The following is a 14,525-nucleotide window of genomic DNA, read 5'->3' as shown; positions in this document are numbered from 1 at the left end:
CTCTGGAGTATAATACAGATGTAACTCAGGATGGCTCAGTGGTTAGCAGTGTAAATTTGCAGCAGATTCCGGGCTCACCCCATTACAGACAATTGCTATACTCTATTAGACGGATCTGTTTTAGCTGTTCTTTCTTTCCTTCCCACAGACCGTATGTGATCAGAGACTAATTACATTTAGCCGTTGCTCTGATTCTAGACGAACGCTCCTAAATAATTATTTATGGCTCTTTAATTTAGGTTTGCTGATGTTTTACTGTATTAAATTTGTCTTTCGCCAAGTCTCATTGCTTTTGCACCGCAGAGCACACCTCTATATTATTCTCTCAATTTCAATTAACCCTTGACCTTCTTGCATTGGAATGGCAGAACAGACTGTTTCCGAAGAGTATTCTGACCTCATTTGAGTCAGTAGCCTGTCTGCTGGATAGTTACAGTGTGTCAGCCATGCAGGTATCCAGATGAACATTGAGATTTCCAATCTGTATCTCACAATTAATCTATATGTTATTGTAATAATAATAATAATAATAATAATAATAATAATAATAATAATGTCAATTTCATTCAATGGATCATGAAAGACAAAACTATAATAAAGACATTTGTATGTTTAGCCCAAAACGGAACAACCATAACATTAAAACCACTGATGGGTGACCATGGCACTTGACAAGGGGTCGGGTGTATATAAGGAAATGAAAAGTCAGTTGCTTGCATAAGAGATCCAGGAACACTGAACTGCAAATATAAGGCAGGTACGTGCAGGTACTCACTCCATTCTAGGATCTACCATGCCGGCTTGAGCAATCTCTAAACAGTCAGTAAAGCTGCATCTGTCTGTGAAAAACATCCCATCTGTGAATACACAAGCAACCGGAAGTAGATACAAGTACATAGAAGACTTTTCTTACATCATAAGCTGCGAGATGTGCAGAGTCTTCAGTCCTTTGCACAGAGCAGTTTGGAAATAGTGAGGAGAATCATCCCCTCCCATCTTCATTCACTGTGTGAGCAGACCAACCCCTTCCATTCACTGTGATCCATCTCCAATCTATGGAGACAGAACTAACCTAGCACCTGAGCGTGAACTGGAAATGAGCTAGAGAAGGGACACCTAGTGGCCAGAATTTTACAAAGATTTTTCAGCCTCCTTTCATGATCTGTTGATGTTGTTTGAAACATTGTAACAAACTTTGTACTAACAGTAAAAGTTACCATTGGATTTCAATCAAAATTTCGGACTATTCAGACCACAAGGGGGCCAACTTTGTACCCCAGATTTGGACGCCTTTAGCTATTTCAAGTGCTGATATGTCTTAGCAAATGTTATAAATCAGGAGAAATCCTTAAATTTTTGAGCGACCGGATTTAATGTAAAATATTCATACTAATGGGACCAAAACCCAACGATAATGCACATTTATCAAAAAGAGGGTCACCTTTACATTCCAAGTGTAACAAATGCTAATATTATGCAGATCTGACATGAACTGATCTTATATCAGCTGAATTATGCATGTGTTCCTGGCTGATAATTGTCTTAAATAAGCGATAATGTGGCGGGATTGGAAATGTGGTGCAGAAGCTTTAAAATAGAATTACGAGGGGTGGGATGTTATGGGGCCTGTGCGGTGTCTGGGCAGAGGTGGGCGGCATTGAGAGGTCTTCATTACAAGTTCCCGACAGAATTTCAGTATCTCATAGATGTTACATTGTTGCCGTCACTAATACCTATTGCATTAAAGGGATCCTATCATTAAAACTCAATTTTTTCTGCCTACCACGTAGGTATAGCCTCAAGAAAGGCTATTCTTCTCCTACCTTTAGATGTCTTCTCCGCGCTGCCGTTCGGTATATAATCTGGTTTTCGTTGGTATGCAAATGAGTTCTCTCGCAGCACTGGGGGCGGGCCCCAGCGCTCAAACAGCACTGAGGGCGGTCCCAATTCTGCAAGAGAAATCTCCAGCGCCGCCTCCATCTTCTTCTGGAACGGGTCTTAATGTTTTAGAACAGGACAAACAGGGAAACAGGGAAATATTCTCATCCAGGAATCGCTGACTCTCAGTCTCACAAGCTCGATTTACAATTTATTGAGTCCCGGCTGTCACATCTATAACACAGTGGTTATGGAGAGTCCCTCATAGAGCGGCCATGTAACGATATCCGATCAATTAATGGATTGAAGCTACGTGTCCTATACTCATCATGGATTTATAAGTCGCAGCACTGGGGGTGGGCCCCAGCACTCAAACAGCACTGAGGGCGGTCCCAATTCTGCAAGACAACTCTCCAGCGCCACCTCCATCTTCTTCTGGAACGGGTCTTCTTCTGGCAGAGGTTCAAACTTCTAGGCCTCGGGCAGCCGACTGTGCATGCCTGCCAGCCACAAGAAAGTCGCTGCTTACAATACTGTGTAAATGGCCATTTTCTTGTGGCCGGCAGGCATTGCCCTAGGCCCGAGGCCTAGAAGCTTGAAGCCACTGCCGGAAGAAGACGCGAGGAAGACCTGTTCCTGAAGAAGATGGAGGCGGCGCTGGAGAGTTCTCTCGCAGCATTGGGGACGCCCCCAGTGCTGTTTGAGCGCTGGGGCCCGCCCCCAGTGCTGCGAGATAACTCATTTGCATACCAACGAAAACCGGATTATATACCGAACGGCGGCATGGAGAAGACATCTAAAGGTAGGAGAAGAATAACCTTTCTTGAGTTTTAATGATGGGATCCCTTTAAGCAGATTTTTTCACCATACCAAAAACTCAGTGTGAACATTCCCTTAATGTTTTAGTATAGGACAAAGGGAAATCTTCTCATCCAGGGATCGCTGACTCTCAGTCTCACAAGCTCGATTCACTATTTATTTAGTCCCGGCTGTCAGATCTATAACACAGTGGTTATGGAGAGTCCCTCATAGAGCGGCCATGTAACGATATCCCATCAATTAATGGATTGAAGCTACGTGTCCTATACTCATAATGGATTTATAAGACGATATTGTTACATAGTTGCATAGTAGGTGAAGTTGGATGAAGACATCTGTCCATCAAGTCCAACCTATAACCCTACAGTCCCCTACAAGGGAAGACAGAAAACCCCCACGAGGCTCCGGCCAATTGCCCCATTTCAGGGGAAAAAATTCCTTCACCATAATAATCCCGACAAGAGGTAAACAATAATACATAGGCTATACGTTACGTCTCGTATCTCGCCCACTCTCGGGGACGACACACAATATCATCATTACCTAGACTCAATGATGGGATTAACCCTGGAAAATGTTCCCTGGGCCCCAGATTTGGACTTCAAAGTGGATGTTGTGCCCCCCATCGCTGCAAAAGACCAAGACATCACAGGCAGACGGCGGTCTTACACACGGGAGCTCTGTATGAGCGCTCGCAGCCCCGCATCCTACAGTAGCTATGGATTAGTAGGGATTTATACAGAGATAAAGAGGATGTAATGAGTGGAAATGTCTATCTCTCTATTAACCCTTCTCATACCTCAGCCCGCCCCTATAGTAGACATCTGCAATCTGTAGTAACTCATTAAGAATATATCACTTTAGGGGATAGAGACGCTGCCTATCAGTATGTTCATGGCTTCCATATTCCAATCTGCCATAGATAAACAATACCTGCCATCCGATTGGCCGCCAAAGGCAATGTCACTGTTTGCATTGCGAGACCGCACCAGATTCCAGCTGCAACGCTGGCACGTACAATGCAACACGTGCGCCCGCAGCATATGTCATGTAAATCCATTGGAATTTTTAAAGGCATATTCCACCTTTAGCAAATTGAAAATTCTGAACATTTTTATAATAAATATTCTCTTTCGAGATCTCTGCTTGCTGCATTCAGAAGAAATCTCCATGATATGGTAACGTAGACTCAGTTATTACAAGGCGGTGTCCTGGAAGGGGTCGGGGTCTGGTAGGATTATCGAACCTCAAATAGTTCCAAGGTTTCCTCCAGATGGAAAGTGCTATTAATATGTTCGGTGGTCTTATCATGCCGGGTGTCTTCCAATGTCTTCCAGATGATGTCATTGACTCCAGGTCACCACTGAGGGCTGTGATTGGGCCTCAGTGGTCACATGGATCACGTCAATGTCATAACTCAAGTATCATGAGGTTGATGCACCCCATGTGACTGATGAGGTTTGTGATTGGGCCTCAGTGGTCACATGGATCACGTCAATGTCATAACTCAAGTATCATGAGGTTGATGCACCCCATGTGACTGATGAGGTTTGTGATTGGGCCTCAGTGGTCACATGGATCACGTCAATGTCATAACTCAAGTATCATGAGGTTGATGCACCCCATGTGACTGGTGAGGTCTGTGATTGGGCCTCAGTGGTCACATGGATCACGTCAATGTCATAACTCAAGTATCATGAGGTCGATGCACCCCATGTGACTGATGAGGTTTGTGATTGGGCCTCAGTGGTCACATGGATCACGTCAATGTCATAACTCAAGTATCATGAGGTCGATGCACCCCATGTGACTGATGAGGTCTGTGATTGGGCCTCCATGGTCACATGGTTCACGTCAGTGTCATAACTCAAGTATCATTAGGTCGATGCACCCCATGTGACTGATGAGGTTTGTGATTGGGCCTCAGTGGTCACATGGATCACGTCAATGTCATAACTCAAGTATCATGAGGTCGATGCACCCCATGTCACTGATGAGGTTTGTGATTGGGCCTCAGTGGTCACATGGATCACGTCAATGTCATAACTCAAGTATCATGAGGTCGATGCACCCCATGTGACTGATGAGGTTTGTGATTGGGCCTCAGTGGTCACATGGATCACGTCAATGTCATAACTCAAGTATCATGAGGTCGATGCACCCCATGTGACTGATGAGGTTTGTGATTGGGCCTCAGTGGTCACATGGATCACGTCAATGTCATAACTCAAGTATCATGAGGTCGATGCACCCCATGTGACTGGTGAGGTCTGTGATTGGGCCTCAGCAGTCACATGGATCATATCAATGCCTTGACTCTTTGATGCTGAGGTGCCCATTGACATGATTGGGTAGGGACTACTGACGTCACCCAGGTACTGTACTAGGCACAGTCGCTATACAATGTACAGCACAGTGATGGAGTTTGGGGTGGTGTTTTAGGGAATGCCAGGGTTGACAATGGCCAGGAGCCCACGCCCCTCCCCGATCTATGCAACACAAAGATATTGTAGCACAATTTTTTAGTCTAAACATATGGTAGAGTATACCAAGTGGAGCTGAGTACGCAGCAGAAGGCAGGCAGATGACATTCGGTGATACATTTACTCGGCACGTTCAATGATAGTAAATGGGCTGAGATGATATGTCTGCCAGAGTTATCAATTGTAACTTTTTTTAAAAGATTGCAAATTTTGCACAATTTTGCACCTGAAGGGGTGCAAAAAGTAAAGAACCGTCTCTAGATAGTAGTGCAATAGTAGAAGTTGTTCTATGCATCCAATATTCTGCAAAGCTTTAGTACATTTGGAGCAAACATCGGCCCTTGGATTCCTGCAAACAGGGCTTCAAAAACTCAGGTCTTACTGAAACTCTCCCCTAGTGCTCAGCAGGTAAGTTGGGTATTAGGGCTGCGCCATAAGACAGGAAACCTTGGCAATCTCACCCCTGCAGTGCCTGGAGTTTAGCAGCAGTCAGTCACGGATGTTCGCGACTACAAAGTCCTATCAGTTTTATCCCTTCTCTTGTCTTTTGCTGTCTGATTGAAGCTTCTTTGATCTCCGGTGCACATGTGATTAAAGAAGTGTGGATTATAACAGGAGGCGAGTGAGATGTTATATAATCTATTTTACATTAGCCTTGTACTGTTAACCATTTACGTATTCAGCAGATCAGTGCACGGTATCCAGGGGGTATTTGTGCACAATGGGCCCTGGTCTCCATATTCTGGTCCTGCACGGTGCAGCTTGTGGATCATGCAAGGGATGTATCTGCCTGCAAATGTATTAAGATTTCACTGATTCATATAACTCATCCAATACTTACACCTATGGGCATCTTAAAGATGATAGTAAAGGAACCCCATAGCAGACAAGGCAGCTGCAACCTCTGGCCATACAGACAGGGTAAGATATGGTCTGAGGACGCATATGGAAGATTGCATATAAATCCCTTGCAATATGAAACATAGTTGATAAGATCGAAGAAGAGGATCAACCCAGCCCCGCAGATAGGTTAGGGTCTCCTGAATCAAGCCGTGCGTTCCCCTTGTAAATTACAACCTCCGATGCCAAGAAATCAATATATCAACATGGAGGTCTATGGAGCACATTGCCATTTTCCACTTTGGAGCAATAGCAACGTCCTCAGTGCTCCAAATAGCTCATTTGCATATTGTAAAATAAAACACCAATGTCTTAAGAATAGACCCCAGAATATAATAAGCAGAAGACCAGGGGAGTTACGGGAACATAGTACATAGTGTTACTATCCTGGGCTCTATTGTAGGAAATCGGCCTGAAGAAGAGCGGGACCCGCCCCGGAGGCCATGATGGAGCCCATGAGAGGTAAGACTATTAGTTATTTTTCTACATATCTCTGGCACTGCCACTCATTAGAGTGGACTCCATGATTTGGGGAGACCTAAGTATAACAATAGAGGTAGGGTTGAGCTGATCTTGAGATTTCAGGATCGATTTTAAAAGCCGATCCCGATCATGAAATTTGCTCGATCGCCAATCGGGATCCGATCTTTCCCGATCCTGATCGCTCAACCCTAATTGTATATTATATATATGGTAGAGTTGAGCCGATCTTGAGAATTCAAAATCCGATTTTCGATCATTTTCCAGCCGATCCCGATCATGAAATTTGCTCGATCGCCGATCGGGATCCGATCTTTTCCTATCCTACTTGTGATCTCTCTTGGTTGACCCAACACCAGTCATAATAGGGCTGTGTCATTAACCATTTCCGGTGTAGGCCTCACTCTGTAAAGCACAGATCCGGTGAGTGTATACCGTAATACCGTAATAATACCGTTACAGTACATATTTGTAGAACATTATTACAAAGCTGTTGCACACATCCCATAGTGAGGAAGTCCTGCTTGACTTGACAACACTCGACACAAGATATGAAGTTCTGCCTTACCTTGTGCTGACCCCGCTGTCTTATCCATAACGCCAGACGTCCAAGAAAGTTTCCATCTTCGCCGCCCGCATTGTGTACGGTATGTGACGGTATAAATTTGCCGGGCGATGTAGCTAATTTGCGCTTGTGTATCTTTCCTTGATGTATAACTTGCTTCACAGGTGATGTAAAGGATCTGGGACTATTGCCAGGCGGTGCACCGGCGCTCTATAGAAGGTTTGGCAATACACTTTGTGATTGCTTTGGGGGGAGGTTTGCTCTTCAGGTGACTATTAGGCACCTGTTCTGGGTATAAATATGGGGTTTTGACAGTGGAGGCAATGTATGCTTGTTCTGGGAGGTTTGCAATTGGCTGTAGCGGCCACTTATCTGCACAAAGTATCCGGTGTAGTCATTGTCCTTGAGAACACATCCTGGATCCCTATGGAAGGTGAATAGATCTCTATCATTTCTCTCCTGATAGGATTTCTAACTATACGAGTACGGAGGAACGTGTCGCCATTGTCTCGACAGATTGCAGATAGGGGTTTAATAATGGATTAAAGAAGGAAACTTCATGTCTTTCTGGTTTGTTGCCTTATATTACGGAAAGAAATCAAACTTTGGCGTAAAATAAAGTTTTACCGTTACTTATTTACAAAGAGAATTTCTACAGCGGAAAAAAAAACAACTAAAATGTATTTATTACCCCGATGTAACAATGGAGGGAATATTGGACTTCATTGAAGAGACTTATTTACATCTAGTGCTCCATGGGAAAACAATATGCAAATTAGGCTTATATTGGGGTTCTTATCCATTGTCAGTAAAGAGCAGGATACGGGATGGCTGGATGCACCAGTATCTTCTACATTACTTAAAGGGGTTGTACAGGACTAAAAAAATATGGCTTTGTGTGCCCATCACATGACCATGGACTGTCTATCACATGACCATGGACTGTACCTTACATGACCATGCACTGTATATCACATGACTATGGACTGTATAACACATGACCATAGACTCTCTATCACATGACCATAGACTGTCTATCACATGACCATGGACTGTCTATCACATTACCTTACATCATGATCATGCACTGTATATCACATGACCATGGACTGTGTAACACATGACCATGGACTGTCTATCACATGACCACGGATTGTATATCAAATGATCATGGACTGTCCATCACATGACCATGGACTGTACATCACATGACCATGGACTGTATATAACGTGACCATGGACTGTCTATCACATGACCATGGACTGTATAACACATGACCATGGACTGTATATCACATGACTATGGACTGTATATAACGTGACCATGGACTGTCTATCACATGACCATGGACTGTATATCACATGACTATGGACTGTATAACACATGACCATAGACTCTCTATCACATGACCATAGACTGTCTATCACATGACCATGGACTGTCTATCACATTACCTTACATGATCATGCACTGTATATCACATGACCATGGACTGTGTAACACATGACCATGGACTGTCTATCACATGACCACGGATTGTATATCAAATGATCATGGACTGTCCATCACATGACCATGGACTGTACATCACATGACCATGGACTGTATATAACGTGACCATGGACTGTATAACACATGACCATGGACTGTATATCACATGACTATGGACTGTATATCACATGACTATGTTCTGTATATAACATGACCATGGACTGTATATCACATGACCACAGAATGTACATCACATGACCATGGACAGTATAACACATGACCATGGACTGTATATCACATGACTATGGACTGTATATAACGTGACCATGGACTGTCTATCACATGACCATGGACTGTATATCACATGACCATGGACTGTATATAACATGACCATGGACTGTCTATTACATGACCATGTACTCTCTATCACATGACCATGGACTGTATATCACATGACTATGGACTGTATATCACATGACCATGGACTTGCCAAGCCCCCCCATGACTGTGCGTTTCACTTTAACACACTTCTCACTTTCCAATCTCATACATAGACATCTACAACCTACTTCTTGATGGACCTGAAGAGATCTTTGGTGGTACCAAAGATTCAAGGAGCAAATAAGTCCAAAAAAAGGTCTATTGGGAAATCCAAACATTTTTTCCTGTATTTTCCTTTAAGTTCCATGCCGCTCCTTCCTTCCATGTGGAGATGATATATTGTGTATTATACATAGACCTGAGAACTGTCACCATCTAATGCGCCTGTAGTTGTCACATATTTAATGTCATCCTCATTCGCTTTCAATCTGTCAAGTGATCCATTAAGTGCTGAAAAAGCGGATTGCCTTGTCTACTCCATGTCTTCTCCTCCAAGAACGTTCATGTCAGCAAGACATTACTGAAGAACAACAACCGGCTCCTTCACTTCAGCGGCTCCATGGTGCGCCATTACTACCGGCATTGGTATACTATAGAGTACGGCCCTATATACAGTATACATCGTGGCGTCCACTGTAACTGGTGTCACTGAGTCATGATATAGTCCATCAGCTTCCATCATGGTTCCATATTCTAGTGCCATTGTTTACATCACAGGGTCCCTATGACAATCTACGTGCCACCATATAAAAGTTAGGGATGAACGCATTGGTTTGTAATGAGCTCGTTATGAATTTTCAAAAACCCAAAATGGGCCCCAAATTTTTGGGATTCACCACTCATGAACCACCATTATACTCTCAGGTCTCTTCAAAAAACAAAGTCTAATAAGCAGAGAATCAGGGAAGGTAAGTAAATATAATGAACAGTCCTACTCACCTCCTGTGTGCTCCATTGTGACCCCACTTTTTTTGGGGACCGATGAAGTCTGTGATGGTACCCTAGCAGTCTGGAGAGAACTGGAACCAGCATTGGATGTTGCATTGGAGCCCAGGAGAGGTGAGTAAGACTGTTTTCTATGTATATTCACCTCCCCTGTGCTCCATTGTGACCCCACTTTTTTTGGGGACCGATGAAGTCTGTGATGGTACCCTAGCAGTCTGGAGAGAACTGGAACCAGCATTGGATGTTGCATTGGAGCCCAGGAGAGGTGAGTAAGACTGTTTTCTATGTATATTCACCTCCCCTGTGCTCCATTGCGGCCCCATTTTTTGGGGTACCGATAAAGTCTGTGATGGTGCGCTAGAAGTCCGGAGAGAACCGGGACCAACATTTGGTGTTGCATTGGAGCCCAGGAGAGGTGAGTAAGACTGTTTTCTCTGTGTGCTCACCTCCCCTGTGCTCCATTGCAGCCCCACTTTTTTGGGGGACCGATGAAGTCTGTGTTGGTGCCCTAGCAGTCTGGAGAGAACTGGGACCAACATTGGATGTTGCATTGGAGCCCAGGAGAGGTGAGTAAGACTGTTTTCTATGTATACTCACCTCCCCTGTGCTCCATTGCAGCCCCATTTTTTGGGGTACCGATAAAGTCTGTGATGGTGCGCTAGCAGTCCGGAGAGAACTGGGACCAACATTTGGTGTTGCATTGGAGCCCAGGAGAGGTGAGTAAGACTGTTTTCTCTGTGTACTCACCTCCCCTGTGCTCCATTGCAGCCCCACTTTTTTGGGGGACCGATGAAGTCTGTGTTGGTGCCCTAGCAGTCCGGAGAGAACTGGGACCAACATTGGATGCTGCATTGGATCCAAGGAGAGTTGAGTAAGACTATTTTCTCTGTATACTCACCTCCCCTGTGCTCCATTGTGGCCCCACTTTTTGGGGGGACTGATGAAGACTGTGATGGTGCCCTAACAGTCTGGAGAGAACTGGGACCAACATTGGATGCTGCATTGGATCCAAGGAGAGTTGAGTACGACTATTTTCTCTGTATACTTACCTCCCCTGTGCTCCATTGCGGCCCCACTTTTTTGGGGACGATGAAGTCTGTGATGGTGCCCTAGCAGTCCGGAGAGAACTGGGACCAACATTGGATGCTGCATTGGATCCAAGGAGAGTTGAGTAAGACTATTTTCTCTGTATACTCACCTCCCCTGTGCTCCATTGTGGCTCCACTTTTTGGGGGGACTGATGAAGACTATGATGGTGCCCTAACAGTCTGGAGAGAACTGGGACCAACATTGGATGATGCATTGGAGCCCAGGAGAGGTGAGTAACAATATTTGCTCTGTATACTCACCTCCCCTGAGCCTCTGCTTATTGGTTGTGAAGAGGTTCCGGGTTCTTGTAAGTGTCATCCAATTTGGAACCATCAGAGTTTTGGTGCAACATTGTATCCCAAAGGCATAATGATACATGGACACAGTATACGTTACCTGCAGCATATAGGGTGCTCATGTATATACATTGTCTCAGACTCATGGGGAAGACGACTAATATACAAATGGTGATTTTCCTTATCTAGAAGGTTCCGTCCAGGTAACCAAGTGCAGATAACAAATCACTTTACATCCTTCGCAACACAGAAAGAAAAACACATTTTCAGCTTTGACTTCCCGTTAAACTACAGCGACTTGAATTGCCGCTAACACCTGCCGAAAATACATGTTATCTTCTGGTGTCGCACAAAATATCTCTTTTATGGGAGGATTTTGTGTAAAGGAAAGTGTGTGAAGTTTCTGCTGCCGCCGGAGACGCTGACACTTTCCTTATGGAGGAGACAGACATGGTGGATAGTAGTGTGTCATTATCAGATGTCATCGCGCCGCTTAATTGGTTTCTCTTTGGGGAATAAGTCAGAAAAAAGGCTGAAGAGACTTAAAGGCAAAGTCCGATACTGAGCGGTATAGTCATTGGCTACCGGGGCCAGTACATGTATGTGGGCGTATAGCCTTCTGTACTAATGGTATATACACACCTGCAGCATACACGTACACTGTCTGCAAAGTAGAAACCCTTAGAAGGATCAACTGATAAACTGATTATAGAGCGTCCAACTGCTCATATTACATTGTATTATATTATATTATATTATATTACATTGTGCATTACACTTATATCCATAGAAATCAGCGAGCGCTGCGGATATTGGACAGTGTGACATCACTGTGTGTATTACTTCTCCTCTGTGACATCACTGTGTGTATTATCCTGTACTGTGACATCACTGTGTGTATTATCTCTGTACTGTGACATCACTGTGTGTATTATCTCTGTACTGTGACATCACTGTGTGTATTATCTCTGTACTGTGACATCACTGTGTGTATTATCTCTGTACTGTGACATCACTGTGTGTATTATCTCTGTACTGTGACATCACTGTGTGTATTATCTCTGTACTGTGACATCACTGTGTGTATTATCCTGTACTGTGACATCACTGTGTGTATTATCCTGTACTGTGACATCACTGTGTGTATTATCCTGTACTGTGACATCACTGTGTGTATTATCTCTGTACTGTGACATCACTGTGTGTATTATCTCTGTACTGTGACATCACTGTGTGTATTATCCTGTACTGTGACATCACTGTGTGTATTATCTCTGTACTGTGACATCACTGTGTGTATTATCTCTGTACTGTGACATCACTGTGTGTATTATCCTGTACTGTGACATCACTGTGTGTATTATCTCTGTACTGTGACATCACTGTGTGTATTATCCTGTACTGTGACATCACTGTGTGTATTATCCCTGTACTGTGACATCACTGTGTGTATTATCTCTGTACTGTGACATCACTGTGTGTGTTATCCCTGTACTGTGACATCACTGTGTGTATTATCTCTGTACTGTGACATCACTGTGTGTATTATCTCTGTACTGTGACATCACTGTGTGTATTATCTCTGTACTGTGACATCACTGTGTGTATTATCCTGTACTGTGACATCACTGTGTGTATTATCTCTGTACTGTGACATCACTGTGTGTATTATCTCTGTACTGTGACATCACTGTGTGTATTATCTCTGTACTGTGACATCACTGTGTGTATTATCCTGTACTGTGACATCACTGTGTGTATTATCTCTGTACTGTGACATCACTGTGTGTATTATCTCTGTACTGTGACATCACTGTGTGTATTATCCTGTACTGTGACATCACTGTGTGTATTATCCTGTACTGTGACATCACTGTGTGTATTATCCTGTACTGTGACATCACTGTGTGTATAATCTCTGTACTGTGACATCACTGTGTGTATTATCCTGTACTGTGACATCACTGTGTGTATTATCTCTGTACTGTGACATCACTGTGTGTATTATCCTGTACTGTGACATCACTGTGTGTATTATCCTGTACTGTGACATCACTGTGTGTATTATCCTGTACTGTGACATCACTGTGTGTATTATCTCTGTACTGTGACATCACTGTGTGTGTTATCCTGTACTGTGACATCACTGTGTGTATTATCTCTGTACTGTGACATCACTGTGTGTATAATCTCTGTACTGTGACATCACTGTGTGTATTATCTCTGTACTGTGACATCACTGTGTGTATTATCCTGTACTGTGACATCACTGTGTGTATTATCTCTGTACTGTGACATCACTGTGTGTATTATCCTGTACTGTGACATCACTGTGTGTATTATCTCTGTACTGTGACATCACTGTGTGTATTATCTCTGTACTGTGACATCACTGTGTGTATTATCTCTGTACTGTGACATCACTGTGTGTATTATCTCTGTACTGTGACATCACTGTGTGTATTATCTCTGTACTGTGACATCACTGTGTGTATTATCCTGTACTGTGACATCACTGTGTGTATTATCTCTGTACTGTGACATCACTGTGTGTATTATCTCTGTACTGTGACATCACTGTGTGTATTATCCTGTACTGTGACATCACTGTGTGTATTATCCTGTACTGTGACATCACTGTGTGTATTATCTCTGTACTGTGACATCACTGTGTGTATTATCTCTGTACTGTGACATCACTGTGTGTATTATCTCTGTACTGTGACATCACTGTGTGTATTATCCTGTACTGTGACATCACTGTGTGTATAATCTCTGTACTGTGACATCACTGTGTGTATTATCCTGTACTGTGACATCACTGTGTGTATAATCTCTGTACTGTGACATCACTGTGTGTATTATCCTGTACTGTGACATCACTGTGTGTATTATCTCTGTACTGTGACATCACTGTGTGTATTATCCTGTACTGTGACATCACTGTGTGTATTATCCCTGTACTGTGACATCACTGTGTGTATTATCTCTGTACTGTGACATCACTGTGTGTATTATCCTGTACTGTGACATCGCTGTGTGTATTATCCTGTACTGTGACATCACTGTGTGTATTATCCTGTACTGTGACATCACTGTGTGTATTATCTCTGTACTGTGACATCACTGTGTGTATTATCCTGTACTGTGACATCACTGTGTGTATTATCCTGTACTGTGACATCACTGTGTGTATT

The sequence above is a fragment of the Leptodactylus fuscus genome, chromosome 5 (assembly GCF_031893055.1).
Source record: "Leptodactylus fuscus isolate aLepFus1 chromosome 5, aLepFus1.hap2, whole genome shotgun sequence".
Lineage (NCBI taxonomy): Eukaryota > Metazoa > Chordata > Amphibia > Anura > Leptodactylidae > Leptodactylus > Leptodactylus fuscus.
The sequence above is the reverse complement of the archived record's forward strand: the minus strand, read 5'-3'. Positions refer to the sequence as shown.